Below are 24,768 nucleotides of genomic sequence, written 5' to 3' on the forward strand. Positions count from 1 at the left end.
AAGCTCAAATGCATCGGCATCGAACTTCAGAAAGCTCCAAAAGATAAACAACTTCAGACGTTCCATTTCTCTTGTTTTCTCACCAAGCTAATGTGTGCTGAAAGTTCGGAGAAACCCCACTATCTTCTTTCACACACAATTGTTCACAGGAAAAATTACTTCCCACCAAATGTCTAGCGCAATTTATGATTCTTATCCAAAGATTCCATTAGGCGTTTAATGTATTCTTATTTTGATGACGAAAAATCCAATTTTTAAGATAAATTTTCAAGAGGGTTGTAGAATGAGGCTGAAAAATTGTAGGTTCTGAAACGTTCAGTTGCCGTTAGGTATCATCAAGTTTGACTGAAATATAATACCTCCAATTTGGAAAGCTTTCAAGTATCAGATTACGCAGATCGATCTATGTTTCAGTGTTATAGTCTTTCGTCCGTTTCCAGTACCCTAAGCATGATTCATAAATACGATATTTCAATGTTTATGTCTCCTCCAATGAGGAAGGAAGAACATGATATTGTGATGATTGATTGAATCGAATATGTTGAATTTAATTTAATACAATAGGTACAATAAAATGTATTGCCCAGATGAATTATGGAATATACGTTTTCAAAGGTGAGTTTTTTCTGACAAAAGATGGAACTTATTGAAACATATCATCTGACAGAAAATTCCTCGATTAAACCATTTCAGATTGTGAAGTTAACATCACCTAAAGTCGAATGCGATTCTGTGAAATTCATCTAATCAGTGAGATCCGTATGTGCATCAGTATGTCCCATATTCAATATCCAGTGAGAGGATCTCGTAAACCAGAAAAGCTAGAGCAAAATAGATTTCTCATTATTTCAGAGAGCAAAGAATGGTGGAAACCGTAGGCTAGTTCGATCCTTCGTTATTGAGTTATTAGCCAAAATTCAGATCAGACGATTTCGAAAAGTTCTCATAACATTTTTGTCTTTCAAGCGACCTATCTGAAACTTGGATATCGATTAAAATTTATTTTGGGAGGATTCTGCATTTCCTGATAAACTTTTAAGGGGTTTTCACTCTCAATCTCTGAAACAAAATCAATTAGAAAATGAAATAAACGATTTGCTCCTGCGTAAATTCTTGCACTTATTTGTCAAACAAAACATATAATTCAAAAGATTTTCGAAAATTGATTTTCGTCTGATGAAGGAGTCTGATATAGACTCCGCCGAACCGTTACAATATAAAATTATAATTTCAACGTTCTTTATTTTCAGTTCATTGTCAGGCAACAATTTTTTTCAGTTGATTTGCTCCTGACAAATAAGTGCAAGAATTTACGCAGGAGCAAATCGTTTATTTCATTTTTTAATTGATTTTGTTTCAGAGATTGGGAGTGAAAACCCTAAAAAGTCTATCTGAAACTTACAATCTTTAACAGCAAACAATTCCTAATTATAGCATGTGTATGAGATACCGTTTCAGCAGAGATTAGCGTAAGCGAAGTACCATACAATTTGTTGTATGATACAAGAGCTTAGGGAAAAACCTCAGTAAAAAATCCCTTTCTCCCCGTGAGTGTATACTGGATTGTAAGAAATGAACTTGTTCACAAAATAAGCTGAAATATTTTATATTGAAGGGCATCTCGCACTGCAAAAATTGATCTTTCTTCGACAAAAAGGAAAATCCAGAAAGTCTTCTCCAAGATACCAGGAACTTTTATCTGAAATAAAGAGAGAACAAAGAAGATTCGGAAACTGCATGTATAGCCCTAAAGCATCCTGAAATTTATAAATCGGACAATGATTAACCAGATGATTTATGGTATCTTCTGTTTCCTGGCATACACAACTAGGGCTTTCAACTGAATTCCACCTGAAAAGCATACTATTGGAACGTCTGTGACCTGTTCTTATAGGACTCAGAATACACCATATTTTCCTGGGAAGATCGAAACCAGGAATTCTATTCGTGGGATTAGTTACTAATTCTTTGTTGAAAATAGTGCACGCGTATTCCATTCAGACTGCCAAAAGTGCCAAAGGTCTTAGTCCCTTATATTCCAATATCAACACTTGAAATTGAAAAACAAATTAATATTTTCTGAATATTAGAAGGGAAAATGATATTTGTTTCAGTATATGTCATTGTTTACCGTTTCACCATTTGCTTTCCCAATAGAATAGAAGGAGATTTTAAAAGTACAGAAATACATTAATCAGTCTTTAATTCTATTATCATAACTTATTTCTCATTCGGGCATATTTCAATCTCTAGATCAAATAAAGCAAAAATCAATCGAAAATGTTGCAGGATTTTTATTTCGATTAGCCAGTTTCAAGAACCTTGATACAATTGTTCTATTATTCTACGATTGTCTTAATAAGAATTTACTGATTATTACGATCAAATATGTACTTATTTCAAACTTTTCATTTCAGAAGGCACCCTGGGTATTCTGAAAGTACAAGACGCTACCAGCCATTACACGGTTACTTCGTCGACAACCAGTCCTGGAACCTCATCGGAACAAGGATTCCAGAGTTATGTGCACGCCGGTATAGCATTCATGTAAATTTAGCACAAATCTTCCTTATCCTTGCATAGTTTAGTCAGTTGCTCTGCATGCGATAATGGGTGTATTTTCAGTGGTAATATATCGGACAATATGGAATTTCTGTAAGCTAACAATACATGTGCTTCTCTATGCATAAAGCATCAGTTGCCTCGAGAAATAAGAAATTTTGAAAATTGATGTCGGTCATCAATGTATTATGATCAATAAAATATACGAGGATGTATTGAAAAATTCTTAGCCTACTATAGAACCAAACAAAATTTCAATGTCAAAATATTTTATTACTCAACATATTCTCCTCTTAATTGGATACATTTATTACAGCGAACCTGTAACGTCTCTAGACCTTTCAAAAAAATGTTTCTTCTTGCCCTGCAAACCAGACCTACACAGCTTTCATTACCCTCTTGTTGGAAGAAAATTTATGACCTTTTAAACTTTTTTGCAGTTGAGGAAAGAGATGATAGTCGGATGGAGCCAAATCTGGTGAATAAGGGGGGTGTTCTAGTAATTCAAACCCTAAACCACGAATTTTTTGCATGGCAACATGAGATTTGTGTGCAGGGTCGTTGTCCTGCAAAACCAAAACACCTGGATAGCTTTCCGCGTCTTTTCTCTTTAATTTTTTTCCGTAGAGTGGTCAGTAATGTCGAATACTAATCTCCAGTTATTGTTCTACCCTTATCCAAAAAATCAATCATGACTACTCCATGGTAATCCCAAAAAACTGAAGTTAGAACTTTCCAGCAGATTTTTGGACACGCAACTTCTTAGGTTTTGGAGAACCAGAGTGTCGCCATTCCATCGATTGTTGCTTTGTTTCTGGATCGTAGAAATGTACCCAAGTCTCATTCCTAGTAACAATTCGGAATTCGGTTTAAGAAGTCGACATCGTTTTCAAATCGAGCACAGATCGAACGTGATGCTTCTACCCTTGCACGCTTCTGGTCGACATTCTAATATTTGGGGATCCATTTTGCAGCAATTTTGGTAACGCAATATTTTTTTATGCATCCTCGTAACCAATCACTCTATTATATGGACAGCTTTTAATGATATTTGGCTCCTATATACATCTCTATTCTCTGTCTATTAATTGCAATATGGCGTCTAAAAATCTCTCACTATATAGTTATATCGTAAGGCCAAAATCAGAGTCAATAAGTTCCATTTGTAGTACAGCTAATAAATTTGTAAGATCGTCTACCACAATCGTCATGAGAATGTGAGATTCCACTTTCTTATGATGCTCCCTGTATAAGGGAAATGTGAACCAGTTTTTTCTATTGAAGTATTTCTTATACCTACGTGTTTCAAAAGATGAAGAATTAGTCTTAGCAACCTTAGAATCCTTAGAATAATCGACATTATGAATTTATAATTGTAAATTCAAGGAAGATTCTAGAGAAATATTTCTTCAGTAGGTTCAAAAGATCATCTTAATTGAAGAACTCTTGAAAAATATTGGACAGAATCCTTCCTATCTTTGAAACGTGAAAAGCCCTTTGTTCTTTCCTTATTTGCTATTCAAATCGAACAAAAGCACTAATGGCAGCTTGTCGTTAATTTCATTCATGGATTCCACGCAGAAATGAAAAAAGCGTTGGAAGGGAAAATTGATGAAGGATGTAGTCCCATCATTAATTGCATTTTTCCCGCTGAGAAAGGTGATTGAACCCATGACTCATGATTCTTCTGTATTTCAACAATGCAAAATCGATTCAGTTCCATTCTGTGTATATTCATATTTAATTATCAACGCAAACTCAGAAATCGATAGATTTGCATACAGTCGGGTAAATCTATATTTCGTTCCACTAAAAGATCTCGTCTCTCGAAATTCGAAATTGTTATTAATCACAATTCCCCTATATCAATCCCACAGAATCCTCTCCTTCAGACTTTTATTAATCTATAATTTTCCTACTTGTTCAGTTTTCATCTTGAACAGACGCATCGAACTAATACTATCTGACCAGAATGAGGTAACTAATATTCAGTTCAAACTCAATGATCATATTTATATACTCCGTTCCCTTTTATTTTAGCCATAGAGTCTCTGATTTTAGCACTCGGTTGGCCATGGAAATTTGACACATTTCACTCTGTATAGTACGAAAATGTGGGGTTATGAAGTTTGTCAAAACATTTTTGGGTTTTAAATCAACGCTATGTTGCCCCTTATACGTAAAAGTTTCTGTTATTACATATTTTATCACAATGTAGAATCTCTTCGGAAAATATGTGACGAACATAATTGAAGTTTATACAAACTGATTGAAGGCATACCAAATACAGTTATTTGCATGGAAAATACAAGATCAGTATAATATCATAATATGCACTAGCTTGAGGAGAGTTAATGTTCGTTATCTTCTTTGGCTAAAGTTTGAATACGTTACATCAGTTGTAGATTTCAAAAATATTAACCCGAAGATGAAATGCACATGATGCAGTGGTTGGGAATGGGTATCTCCCGAAGGAATTAACAGATAATTACAAGAATGTTGAATTCTTCAACAAAAATCATCTTGCATCAATATAAGTAAATGGAAGGTTACAAGTCAAGATGAATTTCACCCTTGAACAAAAATTTCACATGAATAACAATTAACAGGACAACTGCCGCGTATTTGTGGTTGTTCATCTTAATACATTGATAAAATAATAGTAATTAGGTATTTATTGGTACCTTAAGACATTTACAATGTATAGGACGAGTCAAATGAAAAATAGAAAAATTAATTTTCTGGAACATATTCTACGATGATATTAATCGAAAATTCTGTAGTAACTTTTCGCATTTGTTCACCCAATAATAAAATTCTCAAATGCCACCACGTTTTTGGGTCTCCAAATAGAAAGGAATTCTTTGTCATCCTCTTCATTCACAATCTTTCTGATTGTGGAAATATTCAGCTGAAATATAAGTCGCTTAGATTCAGATGAAACATATAAATTCACTTATATTGAATATGTTCGCTACCGTCTGATAGGGTTGCCTACTATTTGAATGAGCGTACCTGAATTATAAATACCACTTCCTGAAACCCTATCTTCTCCTTTTTTCAATCTCTTTCGACATTTTTGTATTATTTGTTGGCAACGGCGTTATGACATCAACGACATTTCATGGGTGCCAACCTTGCTCCTTTTTAGTTACAAAAACTTGAGTAAATTATTTCATGGCCAACCGAGGGCTAAAATAGAATCGAATGGAGTACACATGTAAGATACTTGTTAACTTTTGTTATACTCCTCTTTTTCACTTCGTTACTCGTAGCTTAGCTTAAACATCATCGTTCACACTTCCCATTTTCTTTTTCAACATCCCGTCATAAAAGTACAGGGATTAGATAGTAGGTATACTATTCAGAGACAAAATTCTTTCGAAACGACAGAAATGCAAAAAATTCACGAGATTCGAAAAAAAAATAATTTGAAATTTGAAATGCTTAATCTCGGTCTTCACAGACAGTTCTAGTATTGTACGTCATGAAAATGTTTTTTCAGAAAGTAGTCCTTTAAGGACTGAAATTTGAATTTATTCGATTTTTGACAAAGATGCGTCCAGCGCTAGAGGTCATAAACGTTTATTATTCATGAGGCTAATATCATTAACAAGTCTCACAAAAATCATGACTATAGGTTAAAGTCATCATTGTAGGTATACATTTTGGGAAGATGCAGTAATTCAAGACGTACGTTCAGTCACAGAACATTAACCATCAAAATTTTATAGCCTATTCGACGACGAATTTTTTTGACGCACGTTATTCACCCAATATATGAACTGGACAGAAAAAAACTGATACCTCCATGAGTACTTATGGATATTGGACTGAAAAAAAAAATCGTTTTTAGGGATACCTAAATATAAATATGAATTCATAATTTTGTTTTCAAAGAAAGAGGAATATGATATTCAATAGGTAATGGAAATATATGTGTGCTGCAATGCAGCTACTGTGAAAATTCGGCTGTGAATGTTTGGACAAGTTGTGCCAAAAACCGATCGATCGGATGCATTGAAAACGGTCCAATAGTTCGAAATAAAACTTTCCAAATATATAGGAAATATATGATAGGTTAGGGGTCGAATTGAAAAATAAATACATATAGGTATGTAAATTCGTGTTGTCATGTTCCTGAAACTTGCCTTTTCTCTGTAAACTCTGGCTTTGTCGTTTCAGTTCGATGAAACGACAGGATATTGTTGAAGGAGCACAACTTGAGAGTTTCGAGATAAGCAAGTTCAATAGGAATAACTGATGTTCGATTCGGCACATGAAATATGTATTGGTTTGTGTACTTTCACAAAAACTTTCAGATATTGAACTCACAATATGCTGGGTGTTTGTTTGAATGTATTCGTTCCTCCTGAAATTTTTACATGCATCTGTTTACTGGCGCGTATAACTAAGTTTAAAACTTGCAACCCATTTTTCTACCTCGTGCTGGAATAATTGGAAAAATATGGATTTAATTCTTGGAGAATATTTTATTGCTTCAACGGCTTCATTAGGAAGATATTGAGATTTATCACCCTTGGTGTAGTTGAGTTCTAGTATATATAAATGTGCCTTAAGATGGGGTGTTGTTGAGGTTTTTCAGTTATACATTCCCAGGAAGTGCAGATATCGAATGAGCACTCGCTATAAATGTTCTAGAGCACTAAATTTTGCGTCGAATGAATCAACACTTACCCATACTAGATTTGGGACAATTTTATTTCCAAAATAAGTTTTATTCCGAAACAACTTCGAAATAACCTTGTATCTACAGGATGGGCAAAATTCGTAGTCTACTGAGAGGATCTCGAGTACTATAGCAGCTAGAAGAAAACGGATGACACATTTCCGAGCTCTTTTTCGGAGAAACAAAGAACGGCGAAAACCGCAGCCTCCTATACGATACTTCGTTTTTGAGTTTTACAATTTCGTAAAGTTCTCATAACTTTTTTGTCTTTGAAGTTACAAATCTGAAACTTGAAAGACTTCAAAGACAAAAAGTTATGAAAACTTTTCGGAATCGTCAAAATCTCAATTTTTATTTATAACTCGAAGTCTAAAAATGATAGCCCGATTCGGTTTTCAGATTTGGATTAGTCATGAAAAAAGAGCTCGAGAATGTGCCATCCGGTTTCTTCTAGCTGCTATAGTTCTCGAGGTCCCCTCAGTAGACAACTAATTTTGCCCAGCTTGTATATGATACATTTAAAAGTTGTAAAGCACTTACAGCGCTTTCTTTTTGAACTACCTACTTGTTTCCATACTAGGAGGCCTAAAAGGTGAGCCAATTTTCATAGAAAATGTAAAAGTGCTTGTTTTAAAGTTAAGTTCCCGGAAAATCTTTGAAAAAGTATATATTCGTTATTTATTATTATTCAGGGAAAAGCTTGGAAGCTAAAATGATGAGGAAAAAGTTTATTAAATTTTTTTGCAACTATTCGTTCACACTTGCTTAGTGAAGTCATGGAGCTGGTTTGATAATGGAGGCGGAAGATGATCAAAATCAAGTATCTCCTTTTAATTGACTAATAAACATGATATGGTGCAGAAAATACTGATATCAGGAATTGCGAGAACGTTCAGTACAATTACCCACCTCACTAATCCAATCTATTCTCTTTCAGTCGTGTTTTTATTTTCAGTTATTTTTTGAAAACATATGTAGTTTCTCGGATTTTTTTCTGATCTAGGTACTACATTTAGCTCCTTACTCCCCAGAATCTCAAGATTTTTTTCTAAGGTAGTTAGAATCCTAACGGTTTCCTGGTCTGACGACAAACTTCCTGAAATCCTCAATTTCGACACGAAATTCTGAAATTACAGTTATTTTGGCAAAGTGATAACTTGTCTCTAGGAACAATATCCCATTTTTTTAGAATTCTTCAGCATTGTCAGCAAAATCTGAAAAATAGATCCCTTTACTGATTCATATATCAATAGAATAGTAAAGCAGAGTTTTAAATACCCTACATTCTCAATGCTTCATCTCCATGGAGATTCACATATAAACAGAAAGGTGAAAGTGGTTCCCTCTCATCAACTATTCGAGACATGAAATGATAGAAACACTATAATTCACTTGATGCCGAATAGAGAATCGATTTCTAGGAATGCGAACCATCGTTCTCTTTCAGAAAATATTTGATCCTACGAGTTTGAAGGGCAAGTGGCATTGTGAGTTAATTTCTGAGGTTACCACAAAAATACTGAATGTAATTCAATCAAGATAATTTGTTTTTGTATTTGAATGATTATGAGTCCTCTGTGTATAGGAAAAGAAGTGCTATTAGGTGATTGCAGATTGCTAATCTTCGCTTCATACATGACTATACTTTCCTTACTTATTTTTATTCAACCTTTTTGCTTGACAAATAGGAATATGTATAAACAAGAACAGGGTGTCCGAGTTAAAGTGTCCGTATACCTTATTGTGAAAACTAAAGGATCTAGAAGAAAAAGTTCAATACAAAACTTGTTTGTAATTGCTTGAACTCATAAACTTGTGAAAAATAAAAGTTCAACACAAAACATGTCTGTAATCTATTGAACTTCTATTTTTTATAACCCACCTTAATACAGGGTGCTCCGTTTTTTCCCTGTTGGTATCAACTTTCTTATTTTAAATGGCATACCCAAAATTAAGTTTCGATTGAACTTCTATTTGAATTTTCAACTTTAATTTCTAAAGACCCTATATATAAGATTGCTCAAAAGTCAAAATAGAGATGTAACGTAGGATCCAATATGTTGACGGGCAAAATTTGGTTTTTATACATCCCTTAGAAAACTAGTGTCAGCTAATTTAGTGAGAACCTACAGCTGTCAAAATTTTAGGAAAAAGTCGAATATCTCAGAATAGGTGCTATATAGGACTATGGTTGTCAAACCAAAGCTACCTTAAAATTTGACAAGGAATTCAAAAATGCAATAATATACAGGCTGTTCCATTTAAAATAAGAAAGTTGATACTAACAGGGAAAAAACGGAACACCCTGTATTAAGGTGGGTTATAAAAAATAAAATTTCAATCGATTACAGACAAGTTTTGTATTGAACTTTTTCTTCTAGATCCTAAAGATCCTTTATTTTCCACAATAAGGTATAGAGACACTTTAACTCGGACACCCTGTACCCACCTCTTTATATATGAATTTTGAACTGCCTGAATTATTCCATTAGGTCTAATCAAATATTTTCATTTGCAAAATGGTGGATGTTTCTTAAATATCTCTCTGACGATGAAGATTTGACATTTGGTAGTTTCACATGTGTAACTTGATAGAACCTGTAAGAGAAGTCATCAAAATTAGGATTTCCCTTTAAAAAAAATTATCGATTACAACATAAAACTTTAATGGATATGGGTACTCAATTTATTCCATGTTAGAAACTCGCACTGTATAGTAGAGTAAAACATTTCTTGTGAAGATTTTGAAATACCTACCTTAAATAATTGAGATCACGAATTTCTTGAGAATATTAAGTATATATGAACGAATTAGACAAATTCTGGAGATGGCAGAAAAATTTGCTCGGTCTGCACTGCACATTGAGAAGTAAAATTAATTATGAGTTTGACCTTGTATAATTGCTCGCAGAAGTCGATAATATTTGAAATAAAAATCATTATTATATGATCCGTCTCCTCAAAGCAGTACCGATCCTTTGAATCAAAATGGCTCTTGAGAATGTATGAAATTTAATATGTATTCTGAATAATTCAACAAATTTTATTTACTGTCATAACTCTTGTTTTCTGTCACGCATCAACCGAATACGATGCAGGCTATTGGTCATCATACTCATCATTTTATAAACTCTAACAATATCAGACCAAACTTAATCAAAATCGAAAGCTGAAAGACGAATAATTATGAAACATTTTCCAAATATTTTTTTCCCACTAGAAGGATTGGCCGATCCTATAGATATAGGAGGATGAAAGGGAAACCAGGAGAAATATCTTGACAGGACTTGAGAGCTGGATATCTCTAGGAAACCACACATTGAAGTAGACCCTTCATCCACTTCCATCACTTGATTGAGCAACTTCGGGAACTATTGAAAAGAATATCGGATGCTGCCTAATCTACGATGAACGTGATCTTCAAAGTTGCGAATATTTTGGGAGTAATAAATTAGTAAAGTTCCCTATGGATTGAGGTTCTTACCTCCAGTTTGAAGTTCATTCGTGGCCCACCAACCGTCCAGGGGAATATTCATTGGAGAAGAATTGAACTTTTCTAAAGGATGATTGGGAAGTTCAAATGCAAAGATCTGTTTTTCCGATTTTCCTCCAGCTCACAAGTTTCACTAGACTAGGTATATTATGTGTATATAGGGTGTTCTTTCGAAAACGGCACAGATGAGTTTATATTCAGTCGGAAATTATTTTCGAAAAAATGTTCGAATAAGTCGATTTTTTTTCGATTACAACCCCGGAGAAGACAGGATAAATCATGATTTCTTTAAGAAACTAAGCATAGTTTTCGTAGAATGTAAATGGACCATAACATACAAGAACGGTAAGAAAATTTCGAAAAATCTCGAACAAAATCTATATCCGAAATATTTTACAATACATGGTGACAATTTGAAAACTTGTCAGTCCAATTATGTCACGACAAGGATGATTTCAGAGAAAATGCTCAAAATATGTCCCCCTTCGAATAAAAATTGACCTGTTCTGGCATTTTCTCTGAAAACATCCTTGTCGCGACATAATTGGCTTGGCAAGTTTTTAAATTGTCACCCTGTGTGTATGTCGGAATTTCCGCGCTCTATTCTTCATTTCATGTACAAATTTGCATGGTTCGCTAAAAAAACAATCATCAAGGCATAAATAACAATTCTAACCTGCATTCTTCAACTTATTCACCTCCAGAGTCTCACCTTACAATTCTTGTTATCTTTTTCACGCAATGAAGAAAATCTAAATTTGAAAGAACATAGTTCACAATCAAGAAGGGAAAAAAACTGGAATGGGACATTTAAGTTATGACTGTAATAGAATTCCCCCATATTGTTGTTATGTTTAAATACAAATTCATATTTTTCTTGAAGGACTTGAACTTGTGACTAGCGCATACGCCATTTTGTTACTTCAACATATTGACATACATACCTATATAAATGATACATTTTCATTTCATTTCTCATTTCCCTAAACGCATTTGGAAATTTTGGTAACATTGAAATATTATTTTGACCAATTGGTTTCCATTTTTGATGCATAACGTAAGTTTCAGAGTCAACTGAATGTAACAGAAGATAGTTTTATTTGGAATTTGCTAAAATCAGAAAAAAATTCTATTCGATTTGGGAGTATTGATAGGGTATAGATTCGAATAATATATTCTTCCTTTGTGTCATTACCAGGATTTTCTGATAATATTTCATAAAAAGTTTAATCGCATTGGTAGGTTGTTCCTTAGATTATGGCGTATTCAAACTGCTTAGCTTTATACATATAACTTTTATATAAACGAGATGTGAAATTGGGTGGTTAAGTTGGAGTTCAGTTCCGAATCTAGTTGGGAACTAACTTGTATTTGTAGATTTATTTTATAGGAAACCGCAAACATAACAGATGTAACTGACTACTATGTTATTCAACTAATAACTCAAATCTCTTTGTATGGGTTTGCTTTCGAACTTATTCAATTAGTTAAATATTGAACGGTCCGAATTGCGTATTCTAGTTTAGGGTTGGAACAGAATCGATATCAATTATCTTGTTAGTGATATGTACAATTAATGCGAGAATAATATGGAATTACTGAAATTGTTCTGTTGAATCAATAGGTCCGTCTGAATAATTGTTTTATAACAACATTCAAATGATGGATCCAGTGTTTACATTTCAATTATAAATATATACCTACGCCTGAATATAATCAATTGAATCAGATATTTTCTTGAATATCTAAAACTTCATCTTAATCTTTCTTTCGTGATGGTGCTCTTTCTGAGAACAGATCAATTCTTATTTCGAAATATTCAAATAATTATATGTTTATTTGAAAAAATTAACTTGTATATTGTTGAATTTTACTCAATTATCATCACTTTGTATCAATCCCGCACATTAACGTTCTAGATTTTTATAATATATGAGAATTTATTTTCTGAAGCATATTAAAAATGAATCAAATCAAAAATGTTGTCATTCTTGGTCAGTTTTCATTTTGTCAATCAGATATCACAAAATGTATAGGCTGGTTCATAAGATAGGTATAAACGATTGAAAAAAATGGGGCATTTCCCATCAATGAATCACCCTGTACAGCGATTTTCATTATATCTTTAAGGTCTATGTGAACTGTAGGAATCATTTATTCAATTAGTGGAAGAATATCGTAAGAACCTGAATATTTTTTCTTTATAGGGGCAATATTTTTACTCTGGTCGATATTTAGCATCCTAAGAAATGAAATGAATTTTTAATGTTCAAGAATTCCATCAATTGAATCATTATGTTTTTTGAATTTTTTCTTTGATGGAAAACATCAATTTTTATTGCTTCCTATATCAACCTAGAAGCATGCATTAGAATTAATGAATTAACATTTGGACAGTTTTTTTAGACATGACAAACTTTTTCGAAATTACTAGCTTGGACGATTCATTTTGCTGTTTATTTTTGTTTTTTCAATTATACATTAGTGCTCAGACCAAACAGGATCTGTTTGCTCAGAAGTGAATGAAAATATAAAAGCAGTGGCGTACCATTGAATACGTTTAGCAAATTGTATAAAGATATCTATACTGGTTATAAAAAAAGATTTTCTCTCGAAACTTCATCACCCTGTACTTCGAAAAATTAAACGTTCACAACATTTCTTCACGTGAAGGTTAATAAACTTAAAATCAGTCTTAGCTCAATCTCCTTCAACAATCACATTCTACCAGAAACATCCTGTGTACGGAAATTTGTCGAACATTAAATGTGGCCCATTTCATATTTCTCCCCTTGTTTCCCTCGTAAACTCGCAAAATAAGTCACCTCCTCTCTGCTCCTTACGGTGCCAGGATCCGAACCCTTTTAAAATATGAAATTTGGGGTAACTCGGGGATATAATTAAACGAACCTCTCGAAAAACGCAATGAACAACCTTCTGTGATGCCCGTGTTTCATAAAAAATTACCTTACCTTGAAATGAGGCCATGTCATGCTACCAACCGTATATTAGTCCTTTGTGAGTTTCATGATAGTTTCGTGAATTAAACTATGTATCATGGCCTTGCAAAGGCTGTTGCGAATTTAATTAAATAGATGTTGGTATCAATTTTTTTTTTATTGTGGAATATGCTCACATGTTGAGTCTCTCTGAAAGAACATTTTTGTTTTATCCTGGATTGTCCTTTTTTCAAACACCTCTTTGTTTTTTTGCACCTGCAATTGTTATTTCCAAGAATCTTCAATAATTACACATGATTTTCAGTGACCAGCGGAAATATTTTTCGGAATCTGTAGACATTGGAATCAAGCTACCTTATCTTAATTCGTTGTACAGGGTGTCCCACGGTGGATGCCTATTGGACTTTCACAGAGAGCCGATCATAGGATTGTTTTAAAAATTTGGGTACTAGGTTCTGATCTACCTGACTAAAATATTTTCTAGGTTGCGACGTTGCCGCTTATACGAAAAAATACAACAATCTTCGTTATATCAAATGTGAAACCTTATTTATTGTAACTTTTTCGCTTCTCTATCCATCTCTATCCATCTGAGTATTTTTGTCATATACTTCTTCCTCCTTATTCCTGATACTTTCGGAGATATCAACTGTTTTCCACGAAAAACTGCCAATAACATGGATCGAATGAAATGGGAATAGAAAAAACGTTTTATATTTCACGAAGCTGAAATTTCAGAAATATGTTAATGAGATTTCTGAGGATGAGTTTCGTGTAGAAAACACAGGTTTGCGATACACAGGATGTCCGTTTCGTTTTTTCATTAGATACAAAAACTATAGAAAGTTGATGTTTTCACATGAAACACCCTACTTTTCAGCTGATATTTCAAAAAAAAAAAATCAAAATACGCATCTTGTATCATGTTCTTATACGGAAACTGCATGGCTTCAGAAATAAAGTCATTTCAATGGAAGTGAGATCTCGACTGAACGTGTACATTCATGCAAGGAATTGTGTTAGATAATATAATAAGTTTAGCAAAGCATTCTGAAAACCCTCACTCTCATAGAAATTTGACTTTACTTTCCAAACCATGAAGTTTTCGTATAAAAATATGATGCATCATTAGATGCGTATTCGGATTTTCTCTGATAAGATCGAATAAAAAGTTTTTGCATGGAGTGACAAGACGAAGAATTATCTATATCACAAATCCAGTTGTTTTCACATGAAACTGATTCTCAGGATACCAATGATCTATTTCCAAACTTTCAGCTCCCTAAAGTATTATAAAATGACTTTTCCATGCTCATTTCAATTTTATTTATGTTTTCGGCAGATTTTTGAGGAAAGCATTAGACAAAAATACTCAGATGGTGACAGAGAAGCGAAAAAAGTTATACTAAATAGGGTGTTACATTCAAAATAAGGAAGTTTGTATACTCCATTCACATTTATTTTAGCAGTCGGTTTGCCATGAAATAATATTCTCAAGTTTTTGTAACTAGAACGGAATAAGGTTGGCACTCATGAAATGTCGTTGATGTCATAACGCCGTTGCCACAACTAATATCAATTTTTATTACGAAAATGCCGAAGGTGATTGAAAAAAGAGACAGTGTTTCAGGAAGTGCTATTTAGAATTTAGGTCCGCTCGTTCAAATAGTTATACCCTGATATTCTAAAATCCACAATACGTCAGACGGTAGCGAACATATTCAATGTAAGAGAATTTTTATAATGTTTGAGTGAATTAATGCGAAAAGTTTACTACAGGATTTTCGATGAATGGTAGAATAAGTTCTCGGAAATTGATTTTGCTATTTTCATTTGACTTGTCCTATACATTGTAAATGTCTTAAGGTACCAATAAATACCTAATTATTATTATTATATCAATGTATTAAGATGAACAGCCACAAATACGCGGCAGTTGTCCTGTTACTTGTGTATTCATGTGAAATTTTTGTCCAAAGGTGAATTTCATCTTGACTTGAGACTTCCTTTAATTCCTTTTACTTATATTAATGCAAGATGATTTTTGTTGAAGAATTCAACATTCTTTTAATTATCCCATTCCAACCACTGCATCATATGCATTTCATCTTCGGGTTAATATTTTTGAAATCTACAACTGATGCAATATTGATATTGATATTCAAACTTTAGCCAAAGAACATAACGAACATTAACTCTCCTCAAGCTAGTGCATATTATGATATGATACTGATCTCTTGTATTTTCAATGAAAATAACCGGATTTGGTATGCCTTCAATCAGTTTGTATAAACTTCAATTATGTTCGTCACATATTTTCCGAAGAGATTCGACATTGTGATAAAATACGTAATAACAGAAACTTTTACGTAGAACAGGCAACATAGCGTTGATTTAAAACCCAAAAATGTTTTGACAAGCTTCATAACCCCACATTTTCGTAGTATACAGAGTGAAATGTGTCAAATTTCCACGGCCAACCGAGTGCTAAAATAAAAGTAAATGAAGTATAGTATTATCTCTTATAAGCGACAACGTAGCAATAATGAAAATATTTCAAACAGATAGATCAGAAGCCTAAACCCTTGTACCCAAATTTTCAGAACTATTTCCCACCATGGGAAGCCCTGTACATAGGTCAGGTTAGGTTGATATTTTTATTACTGATACGGTTTATGTTAGTCCTTTTTATCCTATTATTATTGTTGAACATTAGCTCAGAATCTCGTAAGGTTACTAGTAATATAATCAGCCTTTTCAACTATCTGTATGGAAACAACATCAAAATGCCCTAATAACATACAAGACGACAGAAGTTATATTCCCTGATCTGCCTCCCAGTCTTTCTCCAGCACAAACAGAGTCTATGTTGGAAAGATCCAACCCCTAATTGCCTTAAAAAAGTCGCCCCATAAAGAGAAATCTCTTCCGTTCTTGAAGGTTATTACACCACGAGGATGTTTACTCCCACCGTCATACACTTCAAAGGAGGTTTAATGCTCTGACTCTGCGAAATCTGCTTGAATCAATGCTCCGGAGATGATCTAGACATCTTCAAGTTTATTGCACCGAGGGTCCGCAATAAATTGAAAATTAGAATAGAAAGCGAAGACATTGTCTGAGGGGAAATACGAGGAAAGTGTCCTCCGTCATGATCCTTTATGATTTAGATGATGTCCTCGTGATGATGGATATTCCGACAAGTTATTCCGCGTTCTGTTCAGATTAGAATATTTAATCATTCCAGGGAATTTTCAATTTTGACGAGAAATTCTCCATTTGTATGAGAGATTTTCATTCCGAGCATCGTTCTTCGAGAACAATGAACTGGAGGAAAACTGTTCGTTTTCATGAGAGATTAAAGATTAATATCGTGAAGAACTTGAAATTTTTGTTACTCTCATCGATTTTATTTCAGGAATACATAGCTGAATTCAACGAATCTGTGTGCAACTTTGTATCGCATTGAAAAAGGAATGGAAACTTTTATTTGACTAGAAAAATCTTGATTTTTGGAAATCATTGAGAATGCTTCAAAGTTTGCATGTAAGATATGACTTCTTGTGGAACTTCATTTTGAATTTAGATTCAAATGAAGTGGACACGCTTAGAAAATGTGATACGTGATTTAATTCGCTTTGAAACAAAAAAATTTTGACTCATATTCCGCAGGAAATATGCTCAATACGGCTTTTTTTAAACATCTGGGGAATTTACTTCCAGCATGATGGTACAGGTCCTCAACGATTCAGACTAGTTACGCAATATCTGAATTAATAACTTTTGGAACAGATGAATAGGAAATGGTGGACCTGTGGCATGGTCCCCAAGGTTTCCGGATCTAGCTCCTCTGGATTATGTTCTGTGGGGTCATCTGGAAGAGAAAGTATATGCCACTAAAATAACTTCACGGGAGCATCTGAGACAGAGAATAGAAGAAGACTGCGCAAAAGTTAAACAAAATCCCGAATAAATAAACTGATTTTCAAAGCTAGGAATTGTGTCGAGATGGAAGAACCCCATTTCGAACATCTCTTATGATAGCATATTTTCATTTTTGTTTTATGAAAGGAAATAAATAAGTTGAGGTTTTTCGGAAAAATAAATTTTAATACTTATGTGTGTTATGAATGTTACATTTTCCAAGAGGGTTTATATCATTTCATTCAATATGTAATTTCAAAAGAATTCATAGCTCGATTTTGCATACTCTTGATTACTTTTTAACGAACACTCAGTGGGTGCTGAGGGTTGAAAATAAAAAGAGTTGAACAGAATTTAAAATAATCTAAAATCTCAGTAAAAGACAATAAATATTATCTCCAAAGGAATAGAAACAGGACCGCATTTCGAAAAAATTACATTAAAGATTAATTCGTCCAGTTCCTATTCTCTTGTGGCAAGTGTGCCATGCAAAGTGAAAATTGAATTCCTTATAATAACTTATGTAGGTTTTCATGGCAATAAAGAAATTTCGTTGAGGGACGTATAAAAAATATAGATTTTGGAGTTTGAAAGTAAATTCATGATATTCTGAGTACTGCCTGAAACTATTGAAATTTTATTGTTTGAATGAGCTTTCTAAAGTGAACAAACCCATAAAATTCGATCGAAATCGGAGCTTGCGTTTCAGAGTTATTATTATCGCAAATTTAGGCCAATTTTCTTTAATCACCCCGTATTGGCCCGTATCTCTGAAACTAATAGCCTTAGGATACAAAACAAGCAAGTTTTCTGGAAGGCCTGGCTGACCTGCATTCACCATTAGGCTATATCCAACGACTCATGAAACACCCTGTATATCTATGTTTCTCTCGATAATCCTCACAAATTTATTCACGAAATAACAAACTACGAAATGTGTTATTTGGATCAAATTATAGATCCGATTTAATTAGGAGGATCATGGGAGTCGGGTTCTTTTTATTGATTCACTTGCCCGAATGAAAGATTGATTGGATATTGTATGGAAAATGGCAGTGGATAATCTGTAGGTTATAAACATACATATTGGGCATCCTGGGCTGAAATATAATCTATCATCATGAATTTTTCACTCGTTTCGTAAATGGAACAGCAGCCTGAATAGGGGGATTGATTTATCAAGTGGCAGCTGAACCTGTTTATCCCAGTTCAGATATATACATTGCTGTGATGGGTTCAAGAATCCTGGTTACAATTTCGATAATTGAATGGTTCTTTCGATACGTCCGATCAATAACAAAAATAATGACTGTTTTTGGTCGATACTCAATTTTGAATGAGTAACTATGTGATTATCAAGACTCATTGTAAAACATCGTACGAAAATTTCTACCAATTATTAGAGTGTTTTCACGTTTTCATTCTATGGCGGCGATTCGGTGTTATTCTTAAGAATAGGTACTAGGGCGTTAAAGAAAACAAATAAAAAATATTTTTTCTCGGAACCACGCTCAAAAGTTTCGTTAAAATGCCAAAATAGGCCTTTGAAAATATGAGCCCTTAATATTAATGTTTAGGTTGTCCGCAACGCACTTTTCAATTTTTCGTATAATAACACAGGAAAACATTTTTTTTTCTTCTGATTTTTATAACCGATGAACGATAAATTGCATTGCAATATCCTCTCTGTGTTTTGTAGAGAATTCAACGCCCTACAGAAAAGGTCTGATGTCTTTTTTCAATAAATGAACTCAGTCGAAAGTTATTCAGGGTCAAAGTTTAATTAATCCACAATTCGGCCGTTTTTATTAATGATTTGCCAAAATATTGTTTAGGAAAAATGAGACCGAAACATTTTACAAAATATACCTAAATAAGACCTCTGAATACTGTTTACCATTATTTTCTGTTATATAGTAAAGATGAGACGGGGTGCTTAAAACGAATTATCAATGATAGTTATAATAACTATTTTGAAAATTCTAGTTCTTGAAAATAAGCATCAATTATTGGATTGGAATATTTTTTTTAATTTAGAAATAAACTTTCATTTTGTTGTAAACTCATAAATTTGAGAGTATATTATAAAGAAAACAGCTGAATTAGGGGTAAATTAAGCTTTGACCTTGAATAACTTTCGACTGAAATAATTTATAGAGAAATGGTAGGGCATTTTTGTAGAGAGTTTAATTCTCTACAAAACATAGGAAAGATATTGCAATGCAATTCATCGTTCATTAGTTATGAAAATTAGAAAAAAAAAATTTCCTGTGCTATTTTTATGGGAAATCGAAAAGTGCAGACAACCTAAACATTGATATTAAGGGCTCATATTTTCAGAGGACTATTTTGGCATTCGAACGAAACTTTTGAGCGTGGTTCCGCGAAAGAATAATTTTTTTTTTTTTAACGCCCTAATAGGTAGGTACTCAAAACTAACGGAATGTGGACTCGATGCAAACTCGACAGAACTGACAAGGGCAGGCAAAATATTATTTTCAGCTCCTCAGAGGTTATGTTAAGTCAGATTCTTCAGAGAAATATGTGATTTGCGAAAAAAATTGCCAAGACCTTGTTCGAAGTTTCCCTAAAAGTCAATGAATTCAACCACTTTATCCCTATCATGACAAAAGGTTGATAAAAAAATTCAGCACACATAGGGGTGCATGATAAACTTTGATACGAAAAAGGCCTGTTTTTAATAACACTTCAAAAATCATCCCTGAACTGTTTACAGTTCAGGGATGATTTATCATTGGCCATTTAAAAAATTCAACTAGCCTATACCCCTCATAAACTCCACAAATATAGATAAAAAATTGCGTTACTTCATATAAAAATCCTTTTTCTACAACTATTACGAAATATTATCCGTTACCCTTAACTCACTCAAGAGACCAATTTCATTTATAATTCTTCGACTTTTGTTCCATTTCTCTAGTGGTGCTGGCCTATATTCTTCACTCAGCTACCAACCTACGATCAATTCAAGCTACGCCAATACTTTTGTTATATTTAAATCGCGAACAAACGTATTTCATGAACGTTTTCGATAAAGGAAGATCAAAATCCCATTATTTTTCGACTTATATTCTCCAGACAATCTACCCCGGATTTATTTATAGCCCACAAAACTACATCCAGGTTCACCCTACTCCGAATATCTATTTCTGATGGAGTTTCTTTCATTTTCGATTACTGTGGTATCACATTGTTCATAAATTGATCATTCACGTGTCGAAACTGGACATTCTTCCGCTTTCTGCAAGTCGATTTCGATATGGCATTGTATCGATGGGAAATTAATTTTTGAACAAATAACAGCCAATTACTGGCCTCAGCAGGTATTGATCTGAAAATAAACAGATATTATCTAGACGTTTCCGTTCGTGTTTCACCAGTAACATCCTGTCGTGCAGGACCATTCCTTTGATGTCGAATCTCTTATCGGATATTATGGGTGGAAGCGGTCAATTCGATTTGACTTGTCTCAATTTGTAGTTTATCGTAATTAAAGCATTAATGTTGTAGGACCAGGATATGAAGCATTCGCTGAACCACCGGTTTGATGAAATAATGGCGAATCTTGTTCATTTTTCTCTACAATCGCGTCAACTATATAGAGTGACCAGACGTAAACCTCGATAAATTATAGAAATTTCTGGATTTTTAACAGAGGCTGGTCTCTTTTTCGAGAAATTTGCGTAGACTGCACATACCGAGAGTAGGATTCCTTTCAATATATTCTGTTGAAATAATGTAAAATTATGTTTTTAGTTGTGCTTGTTTCTACATTGAAAGAATAAAATCATTATCATATAGTCGATTCAAGAATGATTGACATCCCAATAAGTTTTGAAACTCCAGAAGCAGCTTAATATCTGGTCACAAAAGAGCTTCAATAATTTCTATAGTTTCAATCACAGAACTGAAATATATAAATATAACCTATACTCCATTCACATTCATTTTAGCAGTCGGTTGGCCATGAAATAATTTTCTCAAGTTTTTGTAACTAGAACATAGTAAGGTTGGCACTCATGAAATATCGTTAATTTCATAACGCCGTTGCCACAACTTGTATAAATTAATATTACGAAAATGCCGAAAGTGATTGAAAATAGAGACAGGTCCCGCTCATTCAAATAGTTATACCCTGATATTCTCAAATCCACAATACGTCAGACGGTAGCGAACATATTCAATGTAAGAGAATTTATATTATATAATGTTTCATCTGAATCTAGACGACTTATATTTCAGCTGAATATTTCCACAATCAGAAAGATTGTGAATGAAGAGAATGACAAAGAATTTCCTCTTATTGGGAGACCCAAAAGAGCGGCATTTGAGAATTTTATGTTTGAGTGAATTAATGCGAAAAGATCACTACAGGATTTTCGATGAATGTCTCCGTAGAATAAGTTTCCGAAAATTGATTTTTCAATTTTTCATTTGACTTGTCTTATACATTGTAAATGTCTTAAGGTACCAATAAATACCTAATTATTATTATTATATCAATGTATTAAGAATAACAGCCACAAATACGCGTCAGTTGTCCTGTTAATTGTTTATTCATGTGAAATTTGTTCAAAGGTGAAGTTCATCTTGACATGAAACTTCCTTTAGTTCCTTTTACTTACATTGATGCAAGATGATTGTTGTTGAAGAATTTAACATTCTTGTAATTACCTGTTAATTCCTTCGAGAGATACTTACCCATTCCCAACCACTGCATCATATGCATTTCATCTTCGGGTTAATAAATTTGAAATCTACAACTGATGTAACGTATTCAAACTGTAGCCAAAGAAGATAACGAACATTAACTCTCCTCAAGCTAGCGCATAATATTATGATATTATACTAATCTCTTGTGTTTTGATGCATATTATGATATTATACTGATCTCTTGTGTTTTGATGCAAATAACTGGATTTGGTATGCCTTCAATCAGTTTGTATAAACTTCATTTATGTTCGTCACATATTTTCCGAAGAGATTCGACATTGTGGTAAAATACGTAATAACAGAAACTTTTACGTAGAAGGGCAACATAGCGTTGATTTGAAACCCAAAAATGTTTTGACAAGCTTCATAACCCCACATTTTCGTACTATACAGAGTGAATTGTGTCAAATTTCCATGGCCAACCGAGTGCTAAAATAAAAGTAAATGGAGTATAGAAAGTATTTGAAAATAAGAAATATTTATTCAGAGCATATTAATCAGCATTCAGAATTGATACAATAATGTTTCCAATTCGTACGAATAAATAAAGGACATCGATTTGTATCCTTTTTGTGAAATAAAATATTGTGCTGGTTTGTGAGTTTGGCATTAAATTCTTTCTTGGTCACCGATTTCATGAAGCACTGATATCGAGAAATACACAGTTTCTTATAGGCCTTCAGCTGTTTTTTTTTTTAAGAAATGATCAATCTAGAATCAAAAATATGTCGGAATGTGCAATAAAATACAGTGTTTCCAATTTGGAATAACGTCCAGTTTCATAATCAAATTAAAACTCACTTTAAGCTTAAAGCTTCCTTTACTGTCATTTTCAGTAGGGTTAAAGGAAGCTTTAAAGTTAAAGCGACTTTAGGTTTGATTATGAAACTGGCCGTTAGTGAATTAACGCTGCTTTATGAAGTAACCTTAAAACTGTTATTGGACCTACTCAAAAGAAAGTAGGCTCTACTTCTATACCAAGCATTGAGTTTAATACTAAGTGAATTCTCATAGTACATATGCTCAGCAAAATTCAATGGGATACTTTCATTTCGGAATTAATTTAGATACATAACATCAAAACAATTCGGGGCCAGACTTGAAAAGTATAGGAAATTTGTGTTACGATGCTTAGAGTGCTTTTTTTTTCTACCTACAACTGAGCACAACCCTCCATTCAGATTATAAAATAAATCCAACCAGATATTCAGAATCCTTCTCGTGGATTGGTCGCGACGTATTTTTCAAATGACTATAAAGCCCGCAGAAACCCGTCGTGATAATAACGCTAAACTGAGTTTCTCTCAAATATGTTAGGTTTTATGTTGGCTTCATATTTCACTGCTTTTATTCGAAACGGAAAAGGAAGCTGTACTGATCTGGCAAGGGTTACTTTTCCTGGTAATGAAATTTATGGGACATGAATTCATGTTAGAATGGTTATTGGTAATTCGAAGGAACAGAAATTATGTTTATATCACAGTAGTATAGAAACTGATAATAAAAAACTTAAATTGCAATTTCTGCAGAAATAGATCATTGTGATATTATAAGGACCAAATTTTGTTTTTTGGATGTTGAAGATTTCATGCCTAAGTGAAACTGATTTTCGAAAAATATTTTCATATCTTATTTTCATCTTTTTGATTCGATAAGACAATTATGAATACGAAAACTATTCTCTTCTCTCTCATATCAAATGATTTTGGATCGAATTTTGGAAGATTAAAAAAAAACATGTTAACTTGTTTTGAGGACAGAAATCTCTTTCATCCTAAAGATTCACAACCGGAAATTTACTGTGTCGAATTTTTGGTGAATTCCTCTACTCAATACAGTAATATGTTGATCACAGGAGACTTCAACTGCCCTGATATCAGATGGCCCCTAACAACAATGCCATCGTGTAATTCACCGTCCTTTCCATATGCGGAAATGGTTAGTTCTTCTGCAATTGAACAACTAGTATTCGAACTTCGAACCTACGATACCGTATCGGACAAATGCCGTCAGGGCTCGATCTTTTTTTCACAACTGACACCAATATGGTATGAGAGTACAACAATCTTCCACCATTCGGGAAATCGGACCACGTTACTTTGACCACTGAAATACAGTTGCAGCCATATGTTGGGTCAACTAAGTTGTTTAAGATGATTGACTACAACGCCATCTTTTCTGAGATTATGTCAAGGAATTGGGACCTTTTGCTGGATGGCAAGGATGTGGATGCGATGTGGTCTACATTTCTAAGTGTAATTGACGTCGCTGTCTCTAACAATAGTCGCACTAGGCATTCCAGAGTCAACCAGTCCAAACCTAGGATAGATGCATGTATGCTTGGACTGGAGAGACTGTAAAAATCAATGTGGCAGAGGTACCTACGTTCAAGATCGAATTCCGAC

At 33.6% G+C, this 24,768-nt stretch overlaps 1 protein-coding gene across 6 annotated transcripts in view; it reads left to right on the top strand.

The window, feature by feature from the left end:
- The window catches only part of LOC123313243, a 144,054-nt gene that overhangs the window by 48,507 nt on the left and 70,779 nt on the right, over positions 1-24,768 (top strand). For 4 of the 6 annotated variants that reach the window (XM_044898028.1, XM_044898024.1, XM_044898029.1 and 1 more), the window contains exon 2: positions 2,418-2,534. The gene's annotated coding sequence lies outside the window, so the exon portion shown is untranslated. Of the gene's footprint in view, positions 1-2,417; positions 2,548-24,768 lie in introns of all 6 variants that reach the window. The other 2 variants (XM_044898026.1, XM_044898027.1) reach the window with 1 other exon arrangement.

Source organism: Coccinella septempunctata, chromosome 5 (assembly GCF_907165205.1).
Source record: "Coccinella septempunctata chromosome 5, icCocSept1.1, whole genome shotgun sequence".
Lineage (NCBI taxonomy): Eukaryota > Metazoa > Arthropoda > Insecta > Coleoptera > Coccinellidae > Coccinella > Coccinella septempunctata.